The 16,207-nt window shown below is 38.9% G+C and overlaps 2 long non-coding RNA genes across 2 annotated transcripts; both read left to right on the forward strand.

Moving 5' to 3' along the window:
- Positions 1-541: 541 nt before the first annotated feature.
- On the forward strand, positions 542-3,262 carry LOC146545231 (uncharacterized). The gene is made up of 3 exons (XR_014881235.1): positions 542-692; positions 1,416-1,532; positions 1,970-3,262. It is a non-coding gene; the product is annotated as an uncharacterized LOC146545231 (long non-coding RNA).
- Positions 3,263-9,513: 6,251 nt separating this feature from the next.
- LOC104909604 (uncharacterized) lies at positions 9,514-14,977 on the forward strand. Its single transcript, XR_004159727.2, has 3 exons — positions 9,514-9,777; positions 10,049-10,140; positions 12,257-14,977. It is a non-coding gene; the product is annotated as an uncharacterized LOC104909604 (long non-coding RNA).
- Positions 14,978-16,207: the final 1,230 nt, after the last annotated feature.

Raw genomic sequence — 16,207 nt, forward strand, 5'->3', positions numbered from 1 at the left:
AATAAATGATTTGGGAGTGGAAACAGTTATGATGCTGTCGCTGAAGATGTGAACACAAACTGCTGTGTCTCAGGGTTATCAGATCTATGGTCTTTACAGTGGCATATCTTCTACATACTTATGTGGGAGTTTTTTCTTGAGACACTTTGTTACTGGCTGTGTGAGAAAAAACACATCGCCTGCGTATCACTTGACTTGCTGCCCCTGGGGACTCTAGGTTTATTGACAGCACTACTGCAGATAGGCAGTGAAAAAAAAGCAATAATACAAAAAGAAAACAAACATCTGCAGTGCAATATTTATCTTATTGCTATTGCTGCACATATCATTATTGCCATACAGATGGACACCAAACACTCTTATGATGTAGCAGTATGTTTTAAAATATAAGGAAATATACTTTCATACACGAAGCATAGCATGACAAAAACAATTTATTACCGCACATTTTACTCTCAGAGGGTTTAGTATTTTCTTGGAAGTGACCTTGAAAAGCATCATTAAGAATCTTAGGTCCAGGCTGTGAAAATGTGGAAAATGCAGGAAAGAATATAAGAATGACCACAAATTGTTGGTAAGCTGAGCCCACCAGACTGGCAGAAAGAGTCAGAGCTGGCCACCAGATCTGCTCTTCTGTCTGCCTGCTTTAATAGAAGGAAGGGTTCCTCAGTTCTTCGCTCTTCTTATTGAAAGTGGGTGATCCTTAGAGGAGCCTTTTATCTTTGGGAGGGTGTGTGGAATGCTCCTGCATGCTTGCGGGGCTGGACCACCTCCTACACTCTGAAGCTGCAACAGATGGGGCAAAGCAGGAGCATTTACAAAGTCAATCTTTAACTCCTCTTCAATGAAAAGAAATATTTCTCTTCGGGGGGACATAGAGTACAGTTAAGATAGGTTTCTGCTCTGAATCACTTTCCAGAAGAGTTTCACTTTTCCCAGTAAATCTGTTGGGAGCTCTGAGACAATAGATTAATTGGTTGAGATGTGGCAGTCCTCTCTGCTACATTGGTACCCATAACAACATTTGAGCTCATCTACTGTGTGGTTTGAGATGAAATTTCTAAACAAATTTATAAAAATCTTATTTGTCATGTTAGTTATACTTTAATGATTAATGCTCTATTCAGTGAATAAAATATGGAGGGCGAAAAGAAGAGAAAAAAATGGAAATCAAGTTAATACTGAGGAAATGTGTCAAGCAAGGTTCTTGCAAACTCTGAATGTCAGCAACTTGAAAAACAGTAAGGAAACCTAAGCCAAGCAAGCAAAAATCACCTCATACATATGATGCGCAAGATACTATAACTTTGTATTTGCCCTACTGCCGTTTCCTTTGTTTTTATTTTGCTATATTTTCTGATACAAGATTCTTGGAGCAAGCAAGGAACATAAATTTGCACCTCTGTCTATGACAGGCAACAACTGCTGTGGAAAACTTAAGGGAGAATTCACACCTTGAGCATCTGAGAGCAATATTCCTAGTGGAACCTCTCAGGACTCATCAGCACTCAGACTGAAGGAATTACTGGCAAGTATTCAGTGGCAGATTTTCTAGCAACAAAAAGCTTAATAGACAATAACTTAGCCCAGGTGTATTTAGGACTTGATGGTCAAATAAAGGACCTTTATAACAAATCATTACATACTTTCACATAATCAAGGAACTCTAAGCTATACAACAGTGCTGTTGCAGTTTTAGCAGGATTGCGAAGCTTATAAGATCAATTTCTAAACCATTAAAAATGCAGTGCATGGTCTCTCTTAGCACATTTTTCATCAGCTTAAAAATAAAATATAAAAACAGACAGAATTTTACATTACTAGTCATTAAATTTTGCATGGCTGTTTTCAAGGAAATATTGAAAGCTTTCACACGATGCATGAACCTATATGCATTCTACATGAAAAAGATGTAAATACTTGACCTCATTTCTTCAGTAACATTGTTGGTTTTTTTCCTATTAGAAAGAACAACACAGAAGCTAGCTGCCACAACTGCTACAGATCTCTCATTATACACATACTAGAATCAACTTGAGAAAGAAAACTGTGATGAAAAGGTTGCTACAATCTCTTTGCATGTCTTCCTGGTCTGCTGGGCTGTTGGTGCACTTCTCAACTTTAGAAGTTCTGTTCTCTAGTTGTAAAGATGGTAATGGAATCTCCTTGGACACTCAGGAACACTGCTGCTGTCTATACAACCCTTGGTTTCCTTCAGCAAAAGACTGTCTGGGTGTCTCTTGTCTTCCATGAGCTATGAAATAAAGGTCTAGGAAGCACAGCAGGTTTTGCATGAGAAGTCTGTATCTCTGAAGAGGTCTACCAAAAATGCACGCTGTTTTACCTGCCTGTTTTTGTTTAAAAGCAATTATCCAGAAATGAAAAAGTCCTGAAAGTACTGAACAGCTCTCTGCAAACTATGACACTGCACTTAGTCTACGCTGAAACAGTGACTGAGCAGTCAGGATAAAAATAAAATCCTGACTAACCTGGTCAAATTTCATTCATGCTCACAAAGGAAGATTCAAGATTTGCTGAGTAAGCAGCTTTTTACCTCTTTCTATGGCTCTTGTAATTTATTTTTTATTAAATACTCCACATAACTAATATCACTACTAAATGACATCAGAAGCTGTTGATGCATAGGTCTATTTGTGCTTATCAAGTTTCGTGTTACTTTTAACATCTGGAAAAAAGCAAGAACTGTTCCAATTGCAGTAATATGCAATTTTATCTGATTTTCAGGATCATTATTAACAAACTATTCTATCATACCTACTGTGGGGACTAAGTACGTTTATTTTGTTGACATACTTTTCTTGGGAGTGTGATCGACTGCTCATACCAGTTTCATTAAGTCTTTTGGCAGTTGTTCTTGCAGATGATTATAAACTGCAAGGTCTAGCAGCAGTGGCAGGAATTTATTTTTTAGGTCTTTTTTTTTTTTTTTTTTTTGTGAAACAGTTGTAGGTTATTGGCTGTCCAGTTCGAGGATGTCCTATCAGGTCCTTTACAGTTGCATTTTGCCATTTTCTCTTTCTCAATATATGTGGCCTAAGGGGGTGTATCATGGACATTATGAATCAGCGATCACTAGATATAATCATAACATCTGACTAACATTTGAACGTCCACATTAGTGATAATGGAGAGGTATGTATCTCTAAGCAAATACCTATTGGCATGTCCAGTTCTGTTTAAGCCAGTGTTGCAAAGGTTAATGGTCAGAGCTGTGGAAGATGGTTTCAAGGTGCTTCCACTAGGCTGTGCAGTAACTGCTGTGTCAGAAAACACAGAACCTTTCTAATGAAGCCTCTCGTTTTGATTATTCCTGGCCTCTCTTTTCAGGCTCTCTTCCAGACTGCCTTTTCAGACAGCAGAGAAAACCCAGGTTTTGCTTCCTTAACACTCATTAACAGCCTGAACTTGATACCAGCTGAGCTGGTACTCTGAGAATGGTAACAGTTCCCTTTGTGAGAGTTGCCTTTAGTATTTTGATTTTGTTGAGAAAAATGTTTGCTCCGGCCTCTCCTCTCCTTCCTGTTCAAAATTATTTTCTTCCCTACCTCAGCTGCTGGTACTTTGTCCTTGCTATGCCTAGGGTCAGGTCTTGTTTCTCAGGAGTTTCTGCCTTGCACCTCTTCTCATGGGACACACTAATCACCTTCCATTTATCAAGCAAGAAATTGGAAAACCAAGAAGCTCTCCATAGATTTCACCTGCCATCTACAAAATAGGCCTTACAGAATTCACCTACCCAGAGTCAGAATCCACTGAACCACCCTGCATTTTCCCATCATAATGTTCTCTCTATCTTTTATGAGTTACAAGTCTGCTGAGAATAATCAGTACTTTCTATGAATTGACTAAGAAGCTGTTTTCATCCCATTTTCATGGGGAGACGAGGACTGCAAAGCATGAGTTTTGTTTCCAGAATCCAATGAATCAAGTGAAAACAAGTTGTGTTAGCAAGTGCAAAACCGGTTTTTTTGAGCATATGAAAACTATTGACAATGATTAGTCACAGATACAACTGAACTGCAACAAAGTGATTTTTTTTCCATCTGTGAGAACCTGACTACCAGACAACAGAGTATGTACTGACTTGGACCTGGACAGAACATTTAATACTTAGTCAGAATCTGTATGGGGCACACATCCAGAAACTGAAGGCACTGATGACAGAATGGGATGGGAGGTGGTATAAGGGGCCAGAATCAGAAATAAAGACCTCTCTGGTCCTCTCTAGTACTGATTTAAGTGCGGGGATAAAAGCTGTGGTTACACTAAGCAAGCAGGAGTTGGCTAGTAGAACAGGTGTTGAGTACAGCAGTTGAAGAGAAGGATAAGAAGGATATGACTTTTTAAGATATTTCACTTTAGATGCTGATCCTGTGCAAATAAGGAGGAGCTAGCATGGAATTCTAATTAAGGGAAGGTGTTTAGTCCTTGCACACAAAAGCTGATGACTAGCTTTGAGAGAAGGCTTTTGGTCCATAGTCTCCTTAAGATGCTCTTTCAGGGAAAAAAAAAAAAAAAAGAAAAAAAAGCAATGATCACCAAGGATCACTCACTATGAAGCAATGAACACAGAGAAGTCTTTATGGTCCCTAGATCTTTTTTTCTCCCTCTTGTACCTTTTGTCATGCAAGTGCTCTCATACAAAATCAAAGATTAGTCAGCAATTTTTCACTGTGTAATTCAGACAGAGGTATAGATAGATGTGATTCACATGATATTAAAGCTAAACATTAGCATTCCCATCATCACAATGGCTAGGTAGCCCACTGGGTGGATAAGAGAAATTAGAAACTGTTGTTTCTTGATCCTCCTGGCATCTCCAGGTTTTTAACTGTTTCTTAGTTCATGATGACATTTTTTCTCTTGATTTAATTAATTAATTAACATATCAACAATTTCATTTCTATCAGTGTTTTTCTTTCCATATTTTCACAGCATTGGCTTATTTACTGACTCACAGGACAATTTGTTTTTTCTTTTTTTTAGAACAGTTGAAGTGAGGTCACAGAGTTGTGCAAGACAAAAATGAATGGTTGTTCATAAACAGCTGTTAAAGAGCATTTCACCTCTACTGCTCAGCAAAGGTGATATTTCCACTTCTGTTCATGCAGCTTCCAAGTGGAACTTTTCCTCTTGATGAAAAACAGTATTCATGATGTTAATGTTCTTTAGGCCCATCCCTTTCAGCTCTGGATGCCCATCTAGAGTCTGTAGGAAGGAAAAGCTCAATAATGGTGGGTGGCAGCCAACTATAAGGACACAAGGTTTATAGTTAGATGAGACACAGTAGGCGCCAGTGACATGATATAATCTGGAGATATGCCTTAGGTATTGTCCTCAGGAGATGACTATACTATGTTCAGTTATTTCACGTCATGTTCTGAGGGCAGATCTAGTGACTTTGCCTCCATATCACAAAGGTGAGCCACTTAAGAAATCCAACTTATCTAAGCAGTTCCTGTTTTTTATGTGGGAATGGCTAACATTTTTGCCATGCATCTTTATTTCTGCACAGTATTTGAAATATCTTGTTGACCACTTGTATCAGCTGTTTTCAGGAAAAAAAAAATAAGTGAACTTTTCATGGAGAGTTCTTGCCTTGAAAACTGACATCTCCTCTGTAGCTCAGATTTGCAGTTTTGTCACACTTACCTGCTCTAAGTTTTCATTAGCCTGGGCAAACAGCCAAAGAAAGAAAGATACCACCAGTATGGTTTGGTTTGTGCCAGTTTTTGATAACCATTATTTTAGAGTCTTGATAACTGCTGAAGTCACCAATGACACAATGGTCAGTGTGACAATAAAAAAATAAAAAGTAATAATTAAAAGCCCATTTTTAAAAGATAGCCTGGAGCTGGCTCTGGGACAAAAAACAAATCACACCAGTGGCAACAAATGTTGCCGAAGGGTTCTTAAGCATAAATCTCTGTAAGGACTTTCCATATGGGGAAAATGTCATTTGGGAGGATCTGGGTAAGTGCCATGGATCCTGTGGAATGTAGTCATGGACTTCATTTGGTGAGCTGGATGGCTTCCCAGCTACCAGCAATTCCACCCTGGCTGAGACAAGAAATGGAAGACAGAAGTCGCTATATTTGGTATATGCCAAATATAATCCGAGCCATTAGAGCAACAAGGGGTTCTTTACAGGGGTGATTTCTGTGCCCCCCAGACAAATGACAGGCTTGAAATTGACCCAGAAGTGCTACCTTTGAGGTTCTCACTCTCTATATCAGGCAAGTTTTTAAAATTGTCTAACAGATAAGCTTGATTAACTGCCTCTTCCAACAGCAGATGGGCAGTCAGAGGTTGTTGGGAACCAGTCCTCTGGCAGCAAAGAAAGATATACAAATTCTGGCTTCGAAATTCTGATATAGTGTAGGCTTCAGTAATTATCACTGAAGGGACTGGAGGAACAAAATACAAGCACCAAAATTCGGGTCAGTTTTGAAGGGATACTAGCTCTCCAATGAATCAGTGATATGTTTCATTTTTATTTCTTTTCACCAAACAGCTATTTGTGTCTTTTTATCCACTGCACTGTGCCTGCTCACCCCTTTACTAGCATTTTGATATGGTAACCAGGTACATTTCTATCTGATGCTCAGATCTTTTTATCAAAGCTGTCTAAAGATCTATGGAGATATCAGCATATAATGTATGGGACACTTTTCTTATTAAACACAGAACTTCTCAATTTCCAGGATGGGAAGCTTATAAAAGAATTTTATATACAGTACTCATTAAGTTTTGCCTAATACAGATCAGCATACATCAGTGAAATCAATATACTCCAGTTAGCAGTACTGAAGGTATATATTGCTTTTACATGGTATATTTCTCATATAAACGGTGCATGCCTTTTAAATCACAGTCCAGCAACATGCTTTTTTCCTGCCACTCACATGGCCCCATGTGCCATCTAGTGGAAAAGGTCAACCTTTAAAAAATACTGTCTGAATCTGAGCTAGGAGAGCTTATAAAGAAAAACAAAAAGGAAAAACATACTGAGGAGAAGGGAATTTTTTCATCTGAAGAACAGCACATTACTGAATGCATATGTAAGTGACATAGCATAATGCTTGACGGTTTGAAATTATTAGGAAAATTATTTCCAGCATTAACATAATAGAATTTTTAACATAATAGAAAACAATACTGTCTGAGGGATAGACTAAGTTGTTATTCTAATTTTAGTTATTAGTCTTGATTCCATAAATATAATCTGGATAAGGACATGGATACAAACATAAAAGATAAAAGTGGAAAAGAAGAGTCTTTCCTTTCTTTAGGATTTGCTTAGAGCTGTTCTTCTTCTTACCCCATTCTCACTTTCTTACAGTTCAGAGTAAGACTGTGACTGCAGAACTAGTTTAACTGTATCACTCACCAAGCAGTTCCTGCAGCAATCCTCATCAGAGGCACTGAAGTCATAGCAGCAGTTCATACTGAACTAGAAGCTTGTCGAATATGAGTAAGTCAGTCAAGTCAGGCGAGTCCTCTCCACGGAGCCAGGACACAGCAGCAGTGCCCTTTGTGTGTACCACATGCTGGGGCAAGTTTTCCATCCAGCAAAATCTTTTCTTCTGAGATCAGGCAGGAGAAAATTTGCTGCCACTTAAAGCAGAATGAACTAAGATACTCAAGTTCCTGCAAAAGAAATTTCAGTCAGGATAACAATATGTCAGCCAAAGTTCAGCAGATCCTCTACGGCCTTGTATGACTGAGTCTAAGTCTGTTCTGCTGGCACAGAGGAAGCGGTTGTACACTTGTTGACGTAGTGAAATCAGCCCGTTATTTTTTAATAATTTATGTATTATTTACGCATTGCTTCCACTTGACAGTCTCAATCCATGTGAATGATTAAGAAAAAAAAAAATCAAGTAAGCAAATGTGGGCCCCATTTCTGCTCCCACTTGTAGCACCTGTATGTACTTGCTGTACAAGTGGCTGCTACTACTTGAGTTGCAAGATCTGTTTCATTACTGGTAATATGCTACAGAGTTAATTTGGAAAATGTAGGCAAAGACAGAAAAAGGTGCTAGCAACTTCTATCTCAGCAAACATAGAGAGAGTTTTGTGATAAAGAAAGAATGCTCCCCAGACTAGAAGCATATCCCAGTTAAGTAAGTCTCAGCATCACTGTCAGGCTCAGAGGTGTGGGAAGAAGGTTTCACATTGGGAAGTGTGAGTCAGCTGAAAGTCAGGGCTTGCTGATGCCTCTCCTGTTGTTTCTCTCTTGATGGATGACTACTCTGGTCAGATGAGGACATATTCATTTTCATACTTCAGCATCAAACAGACATTTGTAAAACAATCAAGCACTGCATTTCTTAGCTTTCTTATCCAGAACAGGGCTTTAATCAGCAAATAAAATTGTAACATGAATTAATTTTTCTGGAAGAAAAAGAAAACACTACTGGAAACAGTAGAATTTAAATTTTTCAAATTGCTTTGCTGAAAGAGTTCTAAAATATTCTTTGGCCCTGCCACTCCCTGGTTTAAAGGTACAGTTGTTTTACGAGTATATTCAAATCTGTGGTATCTGTATGGATAGTGAGAACAAAATCTAAGCTGCGAAGATACTGTGAGTGTATGTATGCATGCAGAACGTAGCATATTAGTTTGTGCTAATTAGGAAGCTGGATCTTCCCTCTTGCAGTCAACATATTTTTCAGGAGTATTTTTTCTACTTTTATATGTATATATACATGTATATACATATATATAGACGTATATATATATATATATATATATGCGCTTCTCTATATGTAACACCTAACTTGCAAAATGTTTACAGTTCATTTCAAAAGTGTGTTTCCAAAGAAACTTGTCTTTAATATACAACACATTCCTTTCTTCTTAGAAAATGCTGGTAAGTTATGCCCATTTCTTATCTTAAGATCAGGGACAAAGTACTGCTACAGCTGCTTTTCCTCATGAGAATAAGAATAATGCTAGCCACCAAGAAAAAGCATGAAATAAATCAGGAATATAACTGGATTAATTCAGGGTAGAGTAATTAAAAGATAAAGTGCATGAATATTAGGTTATAAAATTATTGGCATGAATTTATTAAAACACACTTCAGCAGTCAGAGCAGAATAAAAGCTAATTTGCAACTGGTTGTAATGGGTTTGGAATCAGCTTTAGAAGAAAGTTCAAATACAGTAGGAAGGAAATGTAATACAATAAAGCAGTGACTCAGGGGGCTGATTGGGATAATGAAATGCATTTCAATGAATTCTGATGGGCAAAGTATTATTACAGTGGGGCTTATAAACAACACAGGAAAAGATGAAATTTGCAGCAGTGGAACTATATTGTCATAGTGACTGTTATTACAATAGAAAAAATTTCAAAGAGTGAAAGATACTGTACTTAGCACTCTAATAACAAACCTGAAGTGACTGTCTCTATTTTACTGAGCTTTGTTGTTTACCAGCATTCTAAATATAGCATTCTTGTCTATCCCATGACAGAACTGCTTACGTTCTATCTGTCTCATCAGCTGTGAGTCTCTTCTGCATGCTGTGACCACAGAGCAGACTTTCTGCAGATCTACTCACAGGGAATCCAGGGAGGTTGTGGGAGTTTGCTTTTTGCCTGCTCTGTGGGGGCCTCCTGTGGCCTGAATTAGATGGCTGCTTCTCTTACTGCGAGGCAAAAATAACTGGTGACTTAGACGAGGGAGAGCAGCGTGACTAATGCCACGATCAGAGAGAAGCGGTCGCTCCCTGTGTGTTTTGGAACGTTGTGAGTAACATTTGCTGAGCTATCTTGTGCACTTTATGAAAATGTATGCTTTCTTCTTGAAATGCTCATCATTTTGTAAGAGCAAAAGTTGACTTGCTGCAAAATAGTAATTAAAAAAAGCTGGATTTAAAACTTGCATGAATTCATATAGATTTCTTCTCCCCCGGACTGGATAATCAAAACTTACTAGGAACAGGAATCTGAAGCAGTTATGGGATTTCTTCACATTCTCAACTCTGTCAATAATGTTACAACATTCCTTTACTCTTAGATGACGCTTTTCATCTGAAAGGACAACCTCAGTACTTTCAGTTTTTGGAAGATTGGTTAAGAATTTCTTTGAATGGATTCGAGCAAAGGAGGGTAGGTGAAAAAATGATACTGAATATATTCTTAAAATATACCCTAAAATACCTTAAGGTTGCTTTAAAATCATGGTGCATCTAATCAAGCATAAGATTTCACAAGTGGCTTGATTAATTGCAAGCAGCATCTCTTTTCCCACTGTTATTCATGTCTGTAGACTGTATCCTCTGAATTGGGCTTACGCAGTTCAGTTTCAGGATTATAGATTGTTAGCTCACAATGTGCTTCAGGCATTGCCACTGTGTAAGAATATGCTTACACCCTGCTATCCTGTTTGCAGCATATCGGGTTTAAGATGTCTCTTCCCAGTTTCTCACTCACTGGTTATTATTTCTAGTCCTTCCCCAAGAAGTTAACATACACACACCTTCTCTGTGCTAATTACACTGCTTAGGTTATTTTTTTAAAACAACTTATTATTTTTAGAGGCAGAGGTGGTGATGGATGTTGCAGTTTGCACCATTGGAGGTGTACAGCCAAGAAACAGTGAGATGAGGGATGAGCACAACAGAAGTGAGGAGGAACTCTTTAAATCAGATTTGTTGCTGAAAGTAGGATCTCATTCATCGTACCCAGTCTGTTTGCAGTTCATAAACCTATGTAACTCACCTGTTATGAAGTATCTTCCTCCACAACAAGATTGGCAACACTTAAAGACAGTTCATCTTTTACCTGGACAGCCAGTGGAACATGTTGAGTCCAGACATCTGTAAGGCATTATCATCACACATCTCCTTATTCTTTTTCACTGCTGCTGTAGGCATATAATAAAAAGCGAACACAAACACTGGAGAGAGAACATGTGAGCTCCACAGTAAGGACCATTCCAACTGCCTGCACAATAAGTCATACTACAGGACGTAAAAGCAAAGCACTTTATGTGCTACTGTGTGTAAAAAACTGCTTGCATACATACTGTGTGCAGGCATTTTGTGTGCAGGCATTTGCATGGCAGGCACTCACATCAAGGGAAAAACAGGCAGCGTAATAACAGATGTGACAGACTGCAAAATGCTATGCTCTGTGTCAAAATAATCCAGTCCATAACCAAGGTAAATCAACAATAGGCAATGCCTTCCCCATATGGATTGAAGAAGAGGAAAAGAAAGCCCCATCTTGCCCCTACCCAAGAAATACTATTCACACTGTGTGTGTGACTGAGAGCAAGGGCCATCTATTTCTTAGTTACAATCAGCCTTTGGAAAGCAGCAGACTTACACAGCAGGTAGCAGGTTTCAGCAATCACCATGCATCATGTGGGACTGGCTGCCAGTGGAGTACAGGAAAGCAGAAGAAACAAGCATACAGGAAGGTCAGCCTACTGCTTTAATGTCTTTAGTTGCTTCTCCCCAGCCTAAAAGAGTTCTTTCCTGTCTGCTCAAGTACCACACCGTAAATGCCAGAGCAAACTAGTGTTGTTCAAAGGAATTCAATAAATGCAACTATCCTAACAAATGGTGGATTTTGAACAATTTAATATTCCTCTAAGGCGAAGTTTCACAACCTAAATAGGCTTTTGTCTTGTACATCTACTTGATATATGTGCCAAGCTAGCAGGAGCTTATTGTGAATTGGGAAGCAATGTCTTTAGTACTCACAAAGTAGAGCTGTCTGAAGCCAATCTTTCATCTGTGATGAAAAGGTCTGCATTATGTACTGAGCTCTGGGTTTATATGTTTCTCTACACAAACTGGAGAGGAGCAATAGTCATGAATGTAGGCTATTGGTAACTCAGAAAAAGCACAAGGTGAAGTCACAGTAAGAAGTTCCACGAACATTAACTGAATGCCTACTGACTCAGTGTACAAAGATCCCCATATCAGAAGTCATACAGCTGGCTCTGGGTAACACCACTCATGTAATATCACTTCTGTAATTGTCTCTGACTGCATTCCATACCTTTGGACAATGAGATCTCAAGGGGCCTAAATTTCCCTTACTACTTCTTCCACAACACTGGTTGTCAGGATCTCTCTCCTTGACTCATTGACTTCTCTGTGGGACTCCAAGATACTCCTTCATTCAATGTCTGATCCAGCTTTTACGAAAGAAATTTTTCACCAGGTAGTGAATGTAACTTTTCTTCCTTCCTGCTCTTTTCCCATTATTGCAGATACCACCACCCCATTGCAAGACAAAGAACTGGCAGTAGAAGAAGTAAGAAGTGTTCAGAGACAAGAACCACAGGATATGGCAGCATTATTGCCAACTTTAATTTCAGTATTTTTGTCATTTAGAGCTGAGCAATATCACAGTAACAGTGTAAAGCCTGTCATCAATACAAATAGGGCAAAAACCCCAAACCATGCAACAAAAAATCATAACCTGTAATCCTCCACAGCCACAGACACACATAGTCTGCATGCAATCTGCTCCTCATAAGCGATGTAGTACTTTGTGCTAGTTTCATGCTATGAAAACACAGACACAGCCTTTCTGAAAACAGGGAAGTTTATCAGCAGAAAGTAGTGGAATAAAGTGAGTAGTTGAATTAATTAAAGCATTTAATATTACTTATTCTATGGAAACAAGAGGGAAACCCTTCTAAAACTTTTAGAGCATCTTGAAAATCCAATTCTTTTTGATCCATGAAAAAAAAGAGAAAAGAAAACAAGCTACATTTGCCTGATCACTGAAATATCTTGCTATGCTTACGCTGCAGCTGAATATATGCCGCCACATACATCGTAACTCAGCGAGCTTAGTGAGTACGATTTCAGCAGCTGACGCTGCCGGAGCAGCCGGCGGTGCGGGCGCTCCTCCTGCAGGGGGCGCTGTAACACAGCCGCAGAGCCGCGGCGCTCTCAGGCACCGCCCGCGCCGTGCGCGGCTGAGTGGGTAGTGGCGCGGCCGGCGACCCGGGGGAAGTGCCAGCGGGGGGCCGCAGTTTGGGCCGCTGACTGCTTTCTACTCTTCCAAAACAATTTTTTATAAAGCGCGAACTGGGTAGTGAAAGCCACCCTGCACACAGCCGAGTCTTTCTCCAGCTATGAAGGAAGACGCACGATTGTGGTGTCAATCAGTGGGAACGCTTCTATTGCAAGTTGAATGCTTGCGTGTTAAAGGAAACAAGGGAGTGTCACACTTGTGAAACGATGTCAGAGAACATCGTATGATTTTACTGCTTGATTTTTATTTTTATTTTTTACGCTCAGCTTCAAAACTGATTGCTTTCTGCAAAGGCACAAGCAGTGCAGGAACTGTATGCGCTCAGCAGACACCCTGTCACATATTTCCTATTATGAAAACAAAACCAAAGAAAACCAATGCCAGCATATCCCTCTCAAATGATCTTCTTTCCCAGTTGCTGGTCAAAGAGTACAGGCAGAAGGAGCTTCAGTCTAACATCTCAGACAAAGATCGGCTCTTGAGCAGCAGTCTGATTTAGTACAGCATTGACATGAAAGCTTAAATGATTTCCAGACACAAGGAGAGGCTTAGGAAAACATTTAAAGATAAATACTTCTGAAAGGCTTTGCTGCTCTTGTGGCTGTGGATGCACAAAAATGTCAGCCTGGGGCACAGACTTCCTCCTTAATGAGAGCATTTTGGTTTTGCGGTAATTGTCACCAAGCTCGGTACTTTAGGGACCATACTGGCTGTGAGCAGCACCTGCTTGGATAAATGCACATCATACAGCTCTTCTTGTCAGGGAGCTGATGGTGATATCATCGGTGGAAGAAAAGGTTTATTCCTGTTTATTCCTGTGTAGAAGTGACAGTTTGGAGTTTGAGAAAGAAGGGCACCAAAAGACCCTGAGATTTCCTACTTCAATTTTGAGAGTCAAAAGGCACCTTCAGTACATTTTGGTGTTGTTCTTGGGCATCATTTGATTATGATGGTTGGCTATTAAAAAGTCAGGGTGAAAAACCCAGCAGCTCTGTGAAATGTATTCTCTATTTAAAACTGTTGTTAGATGTGATTCTCACAGTTCTTCACCATCATCATCATTTTCTAAAAAGAAAAAAAAAGAAAAAGAAAAAGAAAAAAGAAAATGAAGTCTATGAAGTGTTATGTTTTAAAAGGCATGCATCAGATTCAGAGATACCCACACATTAATTTGATGAAGGGCAACAATTATACTGACATGAATAGTCAGTAGATATATGAAGGCTAAGAATGGGGCTTGGTATCCTTAGGAAAAATGGCCAAGTAGTCATGGGGCTACCATAGTCTCCACTTGAGCCCACCATTCATCATCTAAAACAGAAAGAAAGAAATGCTTTACATACATTACAGGGCTATGTTGGGGAGGAAACTTCTTTCTTTCTGGTAGCAAATGATACATGAGTAATTAATCAGCCTGTACAGGTTTGATACTGTATTTTAATAAGATAGATTGATTGCACGGTGTACTTCAGAGGAGACTGGATGGCACTTGTTTTTTGTGTTTGAGGAGATACTGGGAAGCCTCTCACATATCCCCTACTAGAAAATAAAAAAATAGAATCGACAGTAAAAACAAATGTATCTCTAGATAAATAAACAGAATTGTAAAGATCAAAATCAAAAACAAATCTTTTTTTGTCTCTCGAGAATGATATAGTTATCTGTTTAAACAAGTTGTGATGAGATTTAAACCTTTTTTTTAGACCTTGTTCTTAATATCTGAGAAGCATAAATTGTCGATATTTCCTAGTATTTCAGAAATTAATGGTTCTTTAAGAAAACGATCATTGGAGAAACGTTTTCCAGAAAAATCTACTGATTTTTGAAGTTAAAATTTTAGTGGGGTGAGAATGAGGATTTAAAATGTTTCAAAGAATGAAAATGAATAGCAAGAGAGTGAGAAAGGGTTTTAGCACCATAATTAAGAGAGCTAAGATCTAAACAAAAACAGACGACACTTCAGATATAAGAGCAATTGCAAAAGATCCACAAAAAAAAAAAAAAAAGGGGGAATTTTTTTCAGTTAACAAAGATGAAAAGCGTAGATGAGTTTAGCAATCAGCATCAACAACGTGAATTTGTACTGTGGGAACATACAGTAAAAACAACACTAGCATAAGGTACTCTCCTACTGCCAAATCTGCTAAGCAAATAGGAGCTTCATTTTGCACCAGCTGCAGCTTCCAAGTGGTCTACAAATGTGACATATGGTCTACAATACATAGATTGGTGCTCTAATTCTATGGCTGGCCTCCACTGTACCTAAGTATGTAGGACATATGTTACATTACATTACTTAATTGTGCATTACCTTGCATCTGTAGGATTAATTTGCAAACTTCTGATTCATTTTTGAATTTGAATGATGAAAATTTCAGATTTTTCTGTGAAATCATGTTAAGATTGCAATTTAAATTCTCTTCCATTTTTATACTGAAGCTCGTATGTTATTTGAAGAGAAAAAAGGAATAGTGATTCTCAGAGCACTGAAACAAGAAAGTGTATTTCCATTTACATGATTTATGTGACGTTTAGGATGCTGTGATGTACTTGAAAAGCTGGGTTTTCTGCTCTGAAAAGAAATCCAATCATTGAACTTAAAATTTTAATCATCATGTTTTTGACAAAGCTGTATGCCTGTTTCACACAGTAATATACTGTAATACAAAATGAAAACACTGCATTAAAAGCTAAGGAGCCGTTAGGCTAGAAGGCCAACTGTATTCTGGGCTTCATCAAAAGAGGGATGGCCAGCAGGGCTATTGTCCCCCTCTACTCTGTCCCCATGGGGCTCCATCTGGAGTACTGTGTCCAGTCCTGGGGCCCCCAGCACAAGAAAGAGAAGCAGAGCTGTTGGAGTGGTCCCAGAGAAGGGTCACAAATAGGATAGCTCACTTCTCCTACAAATACAGACTGAGAGAGTTGGATTCATTCAGTCTGGAAAAGATTGTACTCATTGTAGCTTGCCAGTAGTTAAAGGGAGCTTATGAACAAGATGGAGACTGACTTTTTACATGATTTGATAGAGATGGGACAGGAGGTGATAGTTTTAAACTGAAAGAGGGGAAATTTAGGTCAAATGTTAGGAAAAACTCTTTACTCAGATGGTGGTGAAGCACTAACACAGGCTGCTCTGAGAAGCTGGGGATGCCCCATCCCTGCAGGTGTTCAGTGC

This window comes from Meleagris gallopavo, chromosome 1, assembly GCF_905368555.1.
Source record: "Meleagris gallopavo chromosome 1, MGAL_WU_HG_1.1, whole genome shotgun sequence".
NCBI lineage: Eukaryota > Metazoa > Chordata > Aves > Galliformes > Phasianidae > Meleagris > Meleagris gallopavo.